Below are 15,425 nucleotides of genomic sequence, written 5' to 3'. Positions count from 1 at the left end.
AAAGAGGTGACAAAGACTAGGACCAATACTAACCTATCCTAATAATATAGCCGATATGAGACAATTAGCGGGTCTCACTCCGCCCCTTCAACTCACAACAAGACAACCATGAGGTAGGATGCCTTCTTGCAAGGCAAGGTGGGTCTTGCCAAAATGGCGACACATCCAAACATTGAGCACACAAAATCACATAATGGATGCATCTACAAAAAGAATAGCCACTCCCTCATCAAGTGGCGGAGGCACTAAAGAGGAACAAATTTAAGAGCATGTAATCCTTCACAAATACTAGTTCAACAAATTACTAAGTCTAAGAGGATGGCACTAAATCACCTCCAAATGGTGTTAAACTAGACTACTTTCGTCCTCAATTTCCAAATGCTTTCGTCAAGAGCGATCGGATGGGGGTGGAATGATGATCCCTATGATGCTAGTAGCATATGACATGACAAGTCTCGAATTCTTTACAAAAGTAAAGGTCATGGATCGTCCCAAACTCGACCAAGTGGTTTGACAAAAGGCTTTTTGTGAATGAAATGCTCAAATCATTATTCACAACGGGTGGATATGACTAGTATTCAAAATTGTCCTCATTTCACTTTCACATTTCAAAAATTTAAGATGGGGTTTGTCCCTTCCGGGCTAGTGTCCTTTGCTTTCGCCAATCGCTTATTAGGCAACCTGTTAACCTCTAGACAATAGCTTTTCGGGGTGATAGTCACTCTGTCTCTGGGCGGCCGAATTCACAACCGTATGGGGGCCCAATTCAATGGATCCCGCACCAAAGCACATCGAAGTGGTACGCCTCCATCAAAACAACTTAAATTTCTCAACAATTCATAACATTTGAGGTTTCCTTGGCATTACATTACTTCCACATGACAAAATTTCTTTGAAATGAACACTTCAAGCTTATTGATAGAAAATATTTTTGGGTTGCCTTACCACAAGGTCACCTAGACAAGTTAACCAAGTCCACATCGCATCACGGGGTTGGATAGGTGACTCACATGCAAACCCTTGACTAGGCCTTGGGTCATGGGTCAAAAGACACTAGTATGACACTATCTAGGGTGTTTTACAACCATTCTAGTAGTCAAAGTCTTAAGTTGAACAAGTATTTATAATGGCTTAGTTGCTCTTGTCAAAGTTCCTAAATAGGCATTTTTCAAAACATTTCTAACATGCAACTACATGCCATGATGCAACTAATATAAACATCCTAATGCAAGTGATTCTATCAACTAATATGACATATAAACTAAATGCAAGTCCTAAATTCACATTGTTATACCGCATCAATCAAAATAAAGCCACATAGTCATTAACATAAAGAGGAAAAAGGAGATTGGAAAGATCATACCATGCGGTCTTCAATATCCTCATGTCTCGGATGTGGCGTAGTCAATCAATGTGAACAAGGATAGAACAAACACAATATATACAAGACAATATATACAAGACAACAAAAGGAAATAAACATGTTTTTGGGTTTTCAATTTTCAAATTTTTATGATTTTTGAAATTTTTCAATTTTTTTGGGTTTTTGAATAAGAGTTAAATGTTAGAATTCCCATCCCCACACTAATATGGGCATTGTCCTCAATGGCCAAAATGATGGAAATTATGCAAAGATGATGCATGATTTCTATACTAAATGCAATCTATACTAAGCTATGCTACATGATGCATGGTTTTTGTTATGACGGAGAGGATAATTTAGATTACCTCCCGTTGTGTATGCATTAACCTCCCCAAACCGAGTGAGACACTATTGCTAATGTCCAAGGATGGGTGTAGTTCATGCACACACTATGCTATGCATGAAACTAATTTGTCATTTTGGATTTTGAAAATGGGAACAATAAAATGAGAACACCTCAATGGTACCGAGGTGTGAGTCCTCTAATGGGGCTAGGACTACTCCAACAAAGATCAAATTATAAAATACAAGGTAACAAGACACGAACTTCTTTTCATAGAACATTGAAAGATAAAGAGGAGAGATGAGAAAACTTCACTTGAACTTAGGTGGGTGCCTCTTGCCCGCTCCACCTAGTGATGAAGTAATCTTCTAGACATCGGCATCATCTCCCTCTATATCCCTATCCCAAATATCTTTTGAAGCATCACTCAAACTTGGATCCATGAATTCGTCTTCCTCAATCTCAAGCTTCACCGTGTCACCACCACAAGAATTGCCACTCTCCTCCCCTTGGCGACCGTTCGCCCCTTCATTAGCCTTCTCCGAGTTGGGGAAGAGCAATTCCATTTGAGCCCATGAGGGGAAAGCTCCTTCCTCGCTAATCCGTCCTTTTTGAGCCATCTCATGGTATTGGGGGTAAAGAGCATAGTAAGTGTCCACGGAGGTCTCGTATTGACGGTAGTGTAGATCTTGTAAGATTCCCGTGACAAAGTCGTCACGGGGGAGGATGAAGGGATTTGGATGGTTATATGGTTGGTAGGGAAAGGGGTAGGGAGGCACTTTTATCTTCTCATTTTGGGTTTGTTGTTCTTGTTGTTGTGGTGGTGGGTTTTGAGGTGGTGGAGCTTGCTTTGTTTGACTTGGGATGAGGTAGGAGGGCATTGGGGATAAGTTTCCTCTTCTTGGAGAGATCCGTGGTAGATCGGTTATTGGGAGATAGATCGGATCGCTCCCTTTTGTCAACCACTTTATCCGCTTATCGACCCCCTCAAGGGTTATCCAATGGTGTTGGACGACAAGGAGATCTTCATTAATTCTCGTGCTCCCTGTAAGTGGAGTGTACTCATTGTTCTCATTGAACCTTGGGTTGAAGTGCTTTGCAAGTCTAGTTATGAGTCCTCCATTCACTATGTGCTTCATTCCATCATCATCCCCATTTCTAAACTTTGCCCATTTCTCTAGCAAAACTAGAGGTGCATTGAAGTGATACCCATCTCTCCCTTGAATGTTGAGGTATGATTCCATAAACACAAGGTCTAATTGGTTCACGATGGCCGGATCTCGGCGGGCGAAGAGATTACCCGAAAGAAATCGATATGTAAGCCTCAAGATCGGGTTTTGGATATGAAAAGCAAGACACTCCTTGGTAAGAATGAAATCCCGGCCCGTCATGGCCCTCCACAAAGGTGCAACACTATACTTTTTGGGTTTCGATGTTCGGGTAGGCGAAACATCAAGTCCAAACACATTGGCGAACTCTACAAGGGTCATCATCCTAGAAACATTCTCCAACCTAAACTCTATGCATATCACTTTGTTCAAGGTTGTAATCTTCAAAAAGCTTAAGAATTCTAGCACAAGGGACCGATAGGTTGGTTCATACATGCGAAAAAGGGTTGAAAGACCAAAAACCTCAAAGAGAGCTTCCACTTGGTGAAAAATCCCAAGCTTTCTCAAGGTAGCATGACATAGAAATTTAGTGGGAAGAATATTCTTACTTAGGAGCCGGTGGAAGACTAATCTCTGTATATCATCAAGGAATTCCACATTTGAGAAATCATCGAGCCTTGTGAGATCTACAATCTCTACATGTTCCCTTCTAATGGTGTTGAGATGGGAGGTAGAAGAACTTCCCATAATCCTTGGTCTTCTTGCACTCCTAAAAGAGGATATCCTTGGTGCCATTCTTGTTTCTTTTGTTGGGTTCTTTTGATTTGAGAATTGCTAAGGATGTTCCTTGTTGATTGAGTGTTGGAAACCCTAGAAAATTGGGTATTTTTGATTTTGTGGGTAAAGAGAGTGATTTGGATATGTATGGGAGTCATAAGGAGGTGGGTTTTATAGGGTAAGTGGAAGGAGTAGTGATGTGTCACTGTATGTGTGGTGGGGTGTATTTTAATTAGGAAAAATCGGGTCAAAACACCGTGAGAAGACGAGCGGATTCGAGCTGAAGACGCTCGGATTCATGCTCCACGGGACGGGCGGATTCTTGACAATCCGCTCGGATTCTGTCACAGCGAGAAATTCTAAAATTTGACGCTTCAAAGACGGGCGTCCCGTGCATAAGACGCTCGGATTCTTTTAAGATGGGACGGGCGTCTTCTTGAGAAGACGGGCAGATTCTGCTACAGAGATTTTCTTTGAAATGCACAGGTAGAAAGACGGGCGTCTTTCTTCAAATCCGGCCGGATTCTATGAGACGGGCGTTTTTCCTCGTTGGACGCTCGGATTCAACCTCAGTCCAAAAATCTTCAAATTTTCAGCGCAACTGGACGGACGGTTTTTCCTCTAGACGCCCGGATTCCAGCAAGATGGCCGGATTCCAGGGAATCCGCACGGATTCATGCTGCGAGTTTTGACTTCTTCTCCTTTCTTAGATGCGTCCCCACACTTGAGCATTTGTTCCTTCCTTCATTCAAAAATCATTAGTAACCCTCCCTTACTTACGCTCATGAAAAGAGTTCATGCTATTTATTAAAACAAATGCAATAAATAAATGCAAGTTAGAGGGTTAGTATATTTACAAGTGGTGGTTTAGGGAGGACTCCACCAAACTCTCCCTTAGATGGTCCTTTCAAGGGGGAGGAGGCCCGAGGTAGGTAGCCTCGACCTCTCCAACAAACGCTCCTTCATAGTAGGGCTTCAACCTTTGACCATTTACCTTGAACTTGCTTCCATCTTCCGCCTTGAGTTCGAAATCTCCATATTTTCCAACTTCGGTTATCACATAGGGACCCATCCATCTAGAGTTCAATTTTCCCGGAAAGAGTCGGTAGCGGGTATTGAATAGAAGGACTTTGTCTCCCTTGTGCAAGGCTTTTTGTCTAATTCTTTTATCATGAAGCAATTTTGTTCTTTCTTTGTAAATCTTTGCATTCTCATAGGATTGTAGTCGGAATTCCTCCAACTCTTGGATTTGAATCACCCTCTTTTGACCGCTCAATTTGAGATCAAGATTAAGTGCTCGGATTGCCCAATAAGCTTTGTACTCCAATTCGATTGGCAAATGACATGCTTTTCCATAGACAAGCTTGTAGGGGGAGGCTCCTATGGGAGTCTTATAGGCCGTCCTATAAGCCCAAAGAGCATCATCAAGCTTTGTGCTCCAATCTTTCCGAGTCTTGTTCACAACTTTTTCAAGGATTTGCTTGATCTCTCTATTTGAAATTTCCACTTGACCGCTTGTTTGAGGATGATATCCCAAGCCGGTTCGATGTTGAACACCATATTTGGTCAAAAGGGATGCAAGCTTCTTCTCATGGAAATGTGTTCCTCCATCACTAATGATTGCTCTAGGAACTCCAAATCTTGGGAAAATTATCTTCTTGAAAAGCTTGGTGATCGTTTTTGCATCATCATTTGGGGTGGCAATTGCCTCCACCCACTTTGAGACATAATCTACGGCCACAAGGATGTACTTATTCCCATTGGATGTCACAAAGGGCCCTTGGTAGTCAATTCCCCAAACATCGAAGATCTCTACCTCTAGAATGCCCCTTTGTGGCATTTCGTTCCTCCAAGATATATTCCCCGTTCTTTGACAAGCATCGCAATGAATGATGAATTCCCTTGTATCTTGGAACATTGAAGGCCAATAGAAGCCCGATTGGAGAATTTTTGCAACGGTTCTCCTTGCTCCATGGTGCCCACCGTAGGGTGATGAATGACATCCTTCCAAGATTCCTTGGATTTCCCATTGAGGGATGCATCTCCGGTAGAGCCCATCACTACACTCCTTGTAGAGATTTGGATCATCCCAAAAGTACCTCTTCACTTCGAATAGGAATCTCTTCCTTTGGTTGTGGTTCAAATTTGGAGGGAGCACTTTTCTAACAATATAATTGGCATAATCGGCAAACCATGGGGTGATGTGCCTCTCAAGTTGAGTTTGAATTGCCATCAAAATATCGTCGGGAAATGAGTCATTGATCGGGGTTTCTCCATTTTCATCATGAAACCGGATCCTTGACAAGTGATCCGCCACTACATTCTCGGCTCCTTTCTTGTCTCTTATTTCCAAGTCAAATTCTTGAAGAAGCAAAATCCATCTCAACAATCTTGGTTTTGCCTCCTTCTTTATCAAGAGATTTCGGAGAGCACGGTGATCCGAAAATACAATCACCTTGGATCCAAGCAAGTAGGAACGGAATTTATCCAAAGCATAAACAATGGCAAGAAGCTCCTTTTCGGTTGTATCATAATTCACTTGAGAGGGGTCGAGGGTCTTGCTTATGTAATAGATGGCATGAAGAGATCTCCCTACCCGTTGGCCAAGAACCGCTCCAACGGCGTAGTTGCTAGCGTCACACATAATCTCGAAAGGTAACTCCCAATTCGGAGGTTGAATGATTGGTGCCGAGATTAATGCTTCTTTGATTCTATTAAAAGCTTCAACACACTCGCTAGTGAATTGGAATTGGGCATCTTTAAGCAAAAGTTGAGTGAGGGGTTTTGCTATTTTTGAAAAATCTTTTATGAAACGACGATAAAAACCCGCGTGACCGAGAAAACTTCTCACCCCTCTAACATTCACGGGAGGTGGGAGTTTCTCTATCACCTCAACTTTGGCTTTATCGACCTCGATGCCCTTTTCCGAAATCAAATGACCCAAGACAATCCTTCATTGACCATGAAGTGACACTTTTCCCAATTTAAAACAAGGCTAACATCTTCACACTTTTGCAACACAAGAGAAAGATTATGCAAACATGAGTCAAAGTCTTTTCCATAAACACTAAAATCATCCATAAAAACTTCCATTATGGTCTCTAAGTAATCGGAGAAGACACTCATCATGCATCTTTGGAAAGTGGCGGGGGCATTACATAATCCAAAAGGCATCCTCCTATATGCAAAAGTGCCATAAGGGCATGTGAAGGTGGTCTTATGTTGGTCATCCGGGTGTATAGGGATTTGGAAGAATCCCGAATACCCGTCAAGGTAACAAAAGAATTTGTTGGAGGCTAACCTCTCAAGCATTTGGTCAATGAATGGTAAGGGGAAGTGATCTTTTCTTATTGCGGAGTTTAATTTCCGGTAGTCAATGCACATACGCCAACCGGTGATCATTCTTGTGGGTATTAATTCATTCTTTTCATTTGTCACTACCATGGTACCTCCTTTCTTAGGTACCACTTGGACGGGGCTAACCAACAAAGAATCCGATATGGGATATATGATTCCCGCATCAAGTAATTTCATGACTTCTCCTTTGACAACTTCTTGCATGTGGGGGTTCAATCTTCTTTGGGGTTGAATGGTAGGTCTATGGTCTTCCTCTAGATGAATTCTATGCATGCAAAAGTCGGGACTTATCCCCTTAAGGTCATCTAGACTATAACCTATAGCCTTCTCATGTTGTTTCAACACATCAAGCAATTTTCCCAATTGGTCATCATCAAGTCTATCATTAACAATCACGGGTTTGGTCTTTGATTCATCAAGGTAAGCATATTTCAAATTTGGGGGAAGAGGTTTCAAAGTAGGAGTTTGTACCTTACTTTCTTCCTTTGGAGTTTCATTGAGAATTTGCTCCATCTCCATTAGACATTCCATTCTCATAGCATACTCAACTTCACTTTCATCAACCTCATCATATTCAAATCCCATGATGGGTTCCTCTTGCTCTTGAGCTTGTAAAATATCCTCTAGGATGGATTGCTCATCCTCTATGGGTTGACATGCTTCTACTATAATATTATGCACCAACTCGGATTGTGCACGAGTAAGTTCCTTGTTAGCTAGAGCGGCCTCAAAGAGATCCACTTCCAACTCCCAATACATGCTCTTAGCCTCACTTGCTTCTAAGGCTTCTAATGCTTGCATGGGATCCTTGAAGTAAGGGATACTCAAGTGGTCCTCTACAAAACAGTCTATGAAATCCATCTCGCAAAATATCAAACAATCTTGAAAATGATTAGAGCAAACCTTGAGGAGTTTTACTTCCTCAAGGCGAAGAAAGACACAACTAATAACAATAAAAAGAAATCTAAATCAAACAAACACCGACACCGGCAACGGCGCCATTTTTGATGCGATCCCGCTAAGTGTTCACAAATTAAGATGTGGTCGTTGGGTCACGGTCGAATCAAAACACAATTTATAGCTTCATAAACAACTCTACAATTAGTAAAGAGGCAAGTAAAGGTCAGATCCCAAGGGACGGGTATTGAAATGAGATTTCTATTGCAACTAGTGGTGTCTAAGGGGTGTCACAAATTGGGTTGATGTAGAAGGTCACTAAACTAAAATAGCAATGAAAATAAACAAGCAAGATGAATTAAAGGGGTGTAAACAATTGATTAAAGGCACTAGGGTGTCATGGGATCATAGGGGAATCATGGGATATGATCATACAAACATGTTCTCAAATTATAAGCAAGCAATTATTGTTGTGATGGATTGAGTTGGGTTATATCTTATAATCCTAGGAAAGTTTGGGTCCCGGAGCCGAATCGATTAGATTGTACAACACCTACAAGTCGACTTAATCTTCCCTACTCAACAACATGCATGGTCTAATGAGACTCGAGTTGGGTTATGTCTTACAAGTCTCATTGAAAAGATAGGAGATGATAGTAAATGCAAGGATTCATAGGCTTAGCATTTCATCAAATATAACATGTGCATGAGTTGAGATCAAAACAAGCAAGCAAATAAAACATGAAAGCATATTAGATTAAGCACGAATCATTCCCCATGTTGGTTTCCCCTAATCACCCATTAACCCTAGCTAAGAGACTACTCACTCATTATCATGTTGATCATGCTAGCAAGGTTGTCAATCATACCAACAATATGAAACATGATGAATAAATGAAAGTAATTAACAATAATTAAAAGGGATTAAGAGATTATACCTACTAATGATTCCAATAATAAAGCAAAGATAAAATAAGTACTTGAATGCTTGATTGAGAGGTTGTCAATCTCCCAACAATAACCCAAATAATCTTCAATTACCCAAAATAAAGGATGAATAAAAGAGAGATTAAAGAACTAAAACTTGGATTAAAACTTGATTAATACTTGATTACAATATTAAAGAGAGATTTGATTGATATTAACTACACTAATTATTGATAAGAAGAACATGCTCCTCTAATTAGACTAATGGGGTATTTATAGTGGAAATTAGGGAGGATGCATTAGGGTTAACTAAGGGCTAAACTAGTAATTACACTTTTTAGATTGAGCAAGGAGGAGCCGGTATTTTTTGAGAGAAGGGCTTCTTTCTTCGTAGCTTGGAGAAGACAATCCGTGCTGTGCTGGAATCCGGGCGGAATAAGGTCGGGACGGGCGGATTCTGGCGTTGGAATCCGAGCGGATTCAGGGGAATCCGGACGGATTGTGGAGGGGGAATCCGAGCGGATTAAGGTAAAGCCGCTCGGATTGTGCTACTGCGGGATGGACGGATTGGTGACAATCCGCTCGGATTGTCAGTCAGCAACAAATCTTCTTCTTTTCTTCCCTTTTCTTCACAAATTCCTTGGGGATTTCCTTGGGGACTCAAGGATCCTTTCTCAACTTTGCTCTTCTACTATAATATGTACAAAGGCCTTCTAATCTTGTCTCTCCTTGATGCTTGGTCATTGAATTCGATCAATTTAGTCTCGTTTTGCCATGAAAATGCAAGATTCTTACTCCTTTCCTACCAAGGGATCAAAATCTCAAAGAATATGCAAAACAAAGAACTAAAGATAAGAAATGACCCATATAAGCACTAAAAAGCATGGGAACAAGGCTAATTCGGGGGCTAAATATGCGCCAATTATGGTCACATCAGTGATTCACCTGGATGCTGTCGGAATCGACTTGTCATACTCAATGCATATGTCACGTCCGGACGTGTGCATATCATGGCATACATGATTGATCCTATTGCCGAAGCGTAAGGAATCCGGGTCATGCGCTCTATCAATTCCGGTGTCTTTGGTGCCTGAGACTTGCTCAAATGCACCCCTGGAGCCATAGGAAAAACCCCTTTTTGGAGTTAGTCATGCTGAATCTCTCTAGAATCTTGTCTATGTAAGACTCCTGACTGAGAGATAACATCCGACGTTATCTATCTCGATAGATACGGATGCCCAAAATTCTTTGTGCCTCACCCAGATCTTTCACCTGGAAATGGTTTTTCAACCATACTTTTACCGAAGTTAAGAGAGGTATGTCATTCCCAATCAGGAGTATGTCATCAACATACAATATTAGGAAGACAATCTTGCTCCCACTCGACTTGATATATAGACATGGTTCCTCAACCGATCGAGTAAATCCATTCTCTTTTATCACTTGGTCGAAACGATGATTCCAACTCCGAGAAGCTTGCTTAAGTCCATAAATGGAACGCTTAAGCTTGCACACTTTCTTAGGATGTTAAGGATCGATGAAACCTTCGGGTTGTACCATGTACAACTCTTCCTCCAAATAACCGTTTAAGAAGGCGGTTTTCACATCCATTTGCCAAATTTCATAGTCATGAAAAGCGGCAATCGCTAAGATAATCCGAATGGAACGGAGCATGACTACGGGTGCAAAAATTTCATCGTAGTGCAAACCTGGCACTTGGGTGAAACCTTTAGCAACTAGTCGTGATTTATAGATATCTTGTTGACCTTCCACAGAATGCTTTATCTTGTAAAGCCATTTGCATTGAAGGGGACGAACCTTAGCAGGCAAGTCAACAAGATCCCATACGTTGTTCTCATACATGGAGTCCATCTCGGATTGCATGGCCTCAAGCCATAGGTTTGAGTCGAAACTAGTCATGGCACCTTTATAGGTTGCGGGTTCACTACTCGTTAAGAACAGAATGTCATCTATGTCATGTTCCTCGACCATACTAATGTATCTGTCCGGAGGAATAGAGACTCTTCCCGACCTCCTAGGTTCCTCAGGAATACTAACCGCAGCCGGGATTGAAGGAACTGGTTCCTCCAATGGTTGCTCGGCAGTTGGTTCTGGAATCTCCGACAGCTCGAAGGTTCTATTACTCTTCGCGTTCTCGAGAAACTCCTTCTCTAAGAACGTCGCACTAGCCGCAACAAATACACGTTGTTCGGTTGGCGAATAGAAGTAATGACCAAATGTTCCTTTAGGATAACTTATAAAGTATGTCTTGACCGATCGCGGGCCGAGCTTATCCTCGTGTCTCCACTTGACATAAGCCTCGCAGCCCCAAACCCGTATAAAGGACAAGTTGGGGACCGTTCCCTTCCATAGTTCATATGGTGTCTATTCAACAGCTTTAGACGGACTTCGGTTAAGTATTAGAGCAGCTGACAGAAGAGCATAACCCCACAATGAATCAGGCAATACGGTGTGACTCATCATGGATCGAACCATATCAAGTAGTGTTCGATTTCTCCGTTCGGACACACCATTCAACTGAGGTGTTCCGGGTGAGTTAACGTAAGACAATCCCACAGTCTTTAAGGTGTTGATCAAACTCGTGTGAAAGATACTCACCACCACGGTCGATCGTAGTGTTTTAATCTTTCTACCCGATTGGTTACATGCCCGATTCTCGGTATTCTTTGAATTTCTCAAAGGACTCACTTTTATGCTTCATTAAGTAGACATAGCCATATCTACTTAAATCGTCCGTGAAAGTGATAAAATACCTATAGCCTTCTCGTGCGGTGATTGACATAGGTCCACACACATCCGTATGTATGAGTCCTAATAGGTCAGCAACGCGCATTCCAACACCTTTGAAGGAAATTCGAGTCATCTTACCAATGAGACATGATTCACACGTGCCAAATGATTGAAAATCAAAGGCCGAGATAGCTCCATTCTTTATGAGCTGTTTTACGCGTTTCTCATTAATGTGTCCCATACGGCAGTGCCATAGATACGTTTGATCTTTGTCACCAACCTTTAACTTTTTATTCATTACGTGAATATTTCAAAGGTCGATCTAAAACATAAATTCCATTCATGGAGACTGGCTTGCCATAAATCATATCGTGTAATGAGAAAATGCAGCTATTATTCTCTATTACAAATGAAAAACCAAGTTTGTCAAGTGCGTAAACCGAAATAATGTTTTTGGATAGATCTGGTACATAATAGCAGTTATATAAAAATAACTCAAATCCGCTTGGAAGCTGGATCACATATGTTCCCCTCGAGACGGAAGCCACTCGTGCTCCATTCCCGACACGCAGGTCCACCTCACCCTTTACGAGGGGTTCGATGTTTCGGAGCCCCTGCACATGATTGCATAGATGAGAACCACAACCAGTATCTAGTACCCAAGTTCTGTAACTTGCATGGTTAATCTCAATCATATGAATAAAACTAGAAGAAGAAAAAGACATACCAACAGGAGTAACGCGACCTGCTTTTATGTCCTCATGGTATACAGGACATGTAAGCCTCCAATGCCCAGTCTTGTGGCAATGATGGCATTCCATGTTACCGGTCTTGCTCTTTGTCGCGCCTGGTGAGGTGCTCAACTCACCAGGCCCACTCTTACCCGATCCCGACTTCTTAAACTTCGGTTTACCTACTGCTAGGTCTGCCTGAGCTTTGCCCTTACCCTTGCCCTTGTTTGACACAACGAGAACATCCTGTTTCAGGCTCCCACTAAACTTCATGTCCTTCTCGGTCTATACGAGAAGGGAGTGTAGTGCATGAGGACTTTTCTTCAAATCATTCATATAGTAATTAGCTCTAAAGAGCGCAAAACCATCGTGGAGTGAATGAAGCATGCGGTCAATCACGATGTTCTCACTGATCTTACAATCAAGTGCCTCCAGTTTCTCGACATTCTCAATCATGCTGAGAATGTGTGGGCTAACCGGTTGGCCCTTCTGGAGTTTCGCCTCAAAGAAGCGACAGGTATGCTCATAGGTCACGATTCTCGGTGCTTTCGAGAATTCCTTAGTGAGCGTGGTGAAAATCTTGTTTGCACCTTGGGCTATGAAACGTTTACGCAAATTGGATTCCATTGCAAAAATGAGTACGTTCTTTATCGCACCCTCTTCCATGACGAAATCGCTATACGTGGCGATCTCGTTAGCTCGGCCGTGGGGCCTGGGTTTGGCGGGATGGGCTCTATCGATATTTGAGCTTCCGTCGCAATGGCAGGCATTCCGTAATGCCGCCTCCCGATCCGCGAAGTTTGATCCATCATTCTTCATCGAGTAGACGATTCATCCGATTCATGAAGATCCGCCGGACTCACGGTCGAATGTGGCACTTGGCATTGGGTCGTTCATACGGCCAGCCATTTATGTTATTAGCAGTTTAAATGATCGTTTTCTACACTGAAAAAGAAAGAAAAACAAAACGAAATAAGCAACTCATCGAGGTGATTTAAGTCTAATTTAAAATTCGATTTAACGTGTAGACTCATTGCACTTGTATAATCGATCTACCTCAAGAATTATACAAATGATCCCAAGACTCAATTTCTGTAAATTGATAAGCCAACTGTTTGGCTAGTTCTACCGTTAGAACTCTCTGTCGATAGATTTCTGTAAATCCTATCTTTAGTCCACCATAATCACAGGATCGTACGAGTGACCATAGTGTTGAGATAAAATAGGTCAATCAGTTCCAACTTACCCGACGTAGAAGGGGTCATATTATGCCTACCGACGAAGAAGGGATTCATTGGAGTTTGACCTAAAAAGACTATTCTCAATTTTTGGTTATACGAGGAAGATCCCATCAACTTAGTTTTAATTCATTTTAAGTGAACGAAAAACTAGCATTACGTGAATGAATTAATTTAGGTGATGGCTTATGAAGTCCGTGTGACATCTGTATGTCATAGAAAACTAACGCGCAACCTCTATATGAGTCAGTTTTCATGCAAATATTAGGTGGTTTGGTTTTAGGCGGAATATGATGCAAACTATCGTTACGATGAAAAACATAAAACAAAAATAATACGTAAATAAAAGTCCTAGTGTGGCCTATTCTAGCAAGATAAACATAATACAACTTTGGAATCCATCGTTGGACCCGAAAAGCTTGTCTTGATGTTCCATCTTGATCCATGCAACGGGAGTGAGCATCCGATCTCCATCTTTTGTCTTCTCAAAATTACAATTTAAAATTTACAAAAATAAACCTATTTACATTCTAAATTAAAACTGTAATTACAATGAAAAATCCAAAACGGAGATGCGAGATCTCAAAATACAACCAAGACCGTATTCCATCATTACGGTAACACGTTCTACTAAGGCCACACTAAGATACAACCATTTGTAAAATTAAATACGTAAAAAAAAAAATTCATGGCATTCAAAAGTAACGATAAATAAAAGATGCATCAACTAAAACAAAAATTTATTCGTGACATAATTCCGTAATTATGTTAAATTTATCCAAACCACCTTTTAACGATTAAATAATGTGACAAAACCGCTTTTATCATCTAAATTTTTAATCCATAACAATTCGTTACTTTAAACCGCTTTAAAATAACTAAATGGTACGTGTGTGAACCGTTTCACAATCAAGCGAGTGTACAAAATCCGTATTGTGTACAAAATATGGCCGAAAAAAAAATAAAACACAAAGTTTTTTTTATTTTTTTTTCAGCGGCTTCACCGAGAGCCAAAACAAAAAAAAAAAAAATCGAAAACAAAACCAATCGATCGAGACACTACAGTCCTCGATCGACTGAACAGTTTTGCCGACTGTTTGTAACAACACAAAAAAAAAAAAAACAAAACAACCGTGTAAAAAAAAATTCGGCCGCACGGTTTTCAAGGCAAAAAAAATTATCGTTTCAAATCGTTTTATGAAAATCACGATGAAAAATTTACGTGGCCTCGCTCTGATACCACTTGTAGGGTAATATCTGTATAAAACCCCTTAAATAAGGACTATAACGTAATTTTATCATGTGATTAATTGTCATAAACGAAAAACAAGAGAAAACGATAAAAGAATAAGAATCAACCTTGGGTCCTATGCAAATCGGCCTAAGAACAGAAATCAATGTAGATTTCCTCCTAATTGTTGCACCCAAGATCGTCTGAGACTATGCCCCTTGTGCTAGAAATTACTCTCTAATTGCCTTGCAATATTGAGAGAGCCTTTTGTGAGTTTTCTGATGTGAGATCTAGAATTTCAGAGAGAAAAGCTCCAAAACCCTAATTTTTGTGCAAATGATAATGATTAGGTCAAAAGGAGAGAAGGTCTCTCCTTTTGAAGGTCTCTCCTTTTGTTCATTTCGGTCGACCGTGAGGTAGCTAGGGGAGGGAGTGGGCTTTCCACTTTCTCCTTATTTAACTCGTGGTCCGACTCATTTCGCTAAAATGTATATGACGGGTTTTAATTATAAATCGTCATCCTATATCGGATATTAAAATATCGACTAGTAACATGAAATAGTCGACATATTAATACTTGTCCGACAATGACAATATTGTATAATTAATTAATTCAATATACATTAATTAAATATAACCGTTTATATTCAATTTACGAATTAACCGCTTAATTCACCTTAGCCAGTATTATTTAATCCGTA

Source organism: Silene latifolia, chromosome 9 (assembly GCF_048544455.1).
Source record: "Silene latifolia isolate original U9 population chromosome 9, ASM4854445v1, whole genome shotgun sequence".
NCBI lineage: Eukaryota > Viridiplantae > Streptophyta > Magnoliopsida > Caryophyllales > Caryophyllaceae > Silene > Silene latifolia.
Note: the sequence above shows the minus strand (reverse complement) of the source record.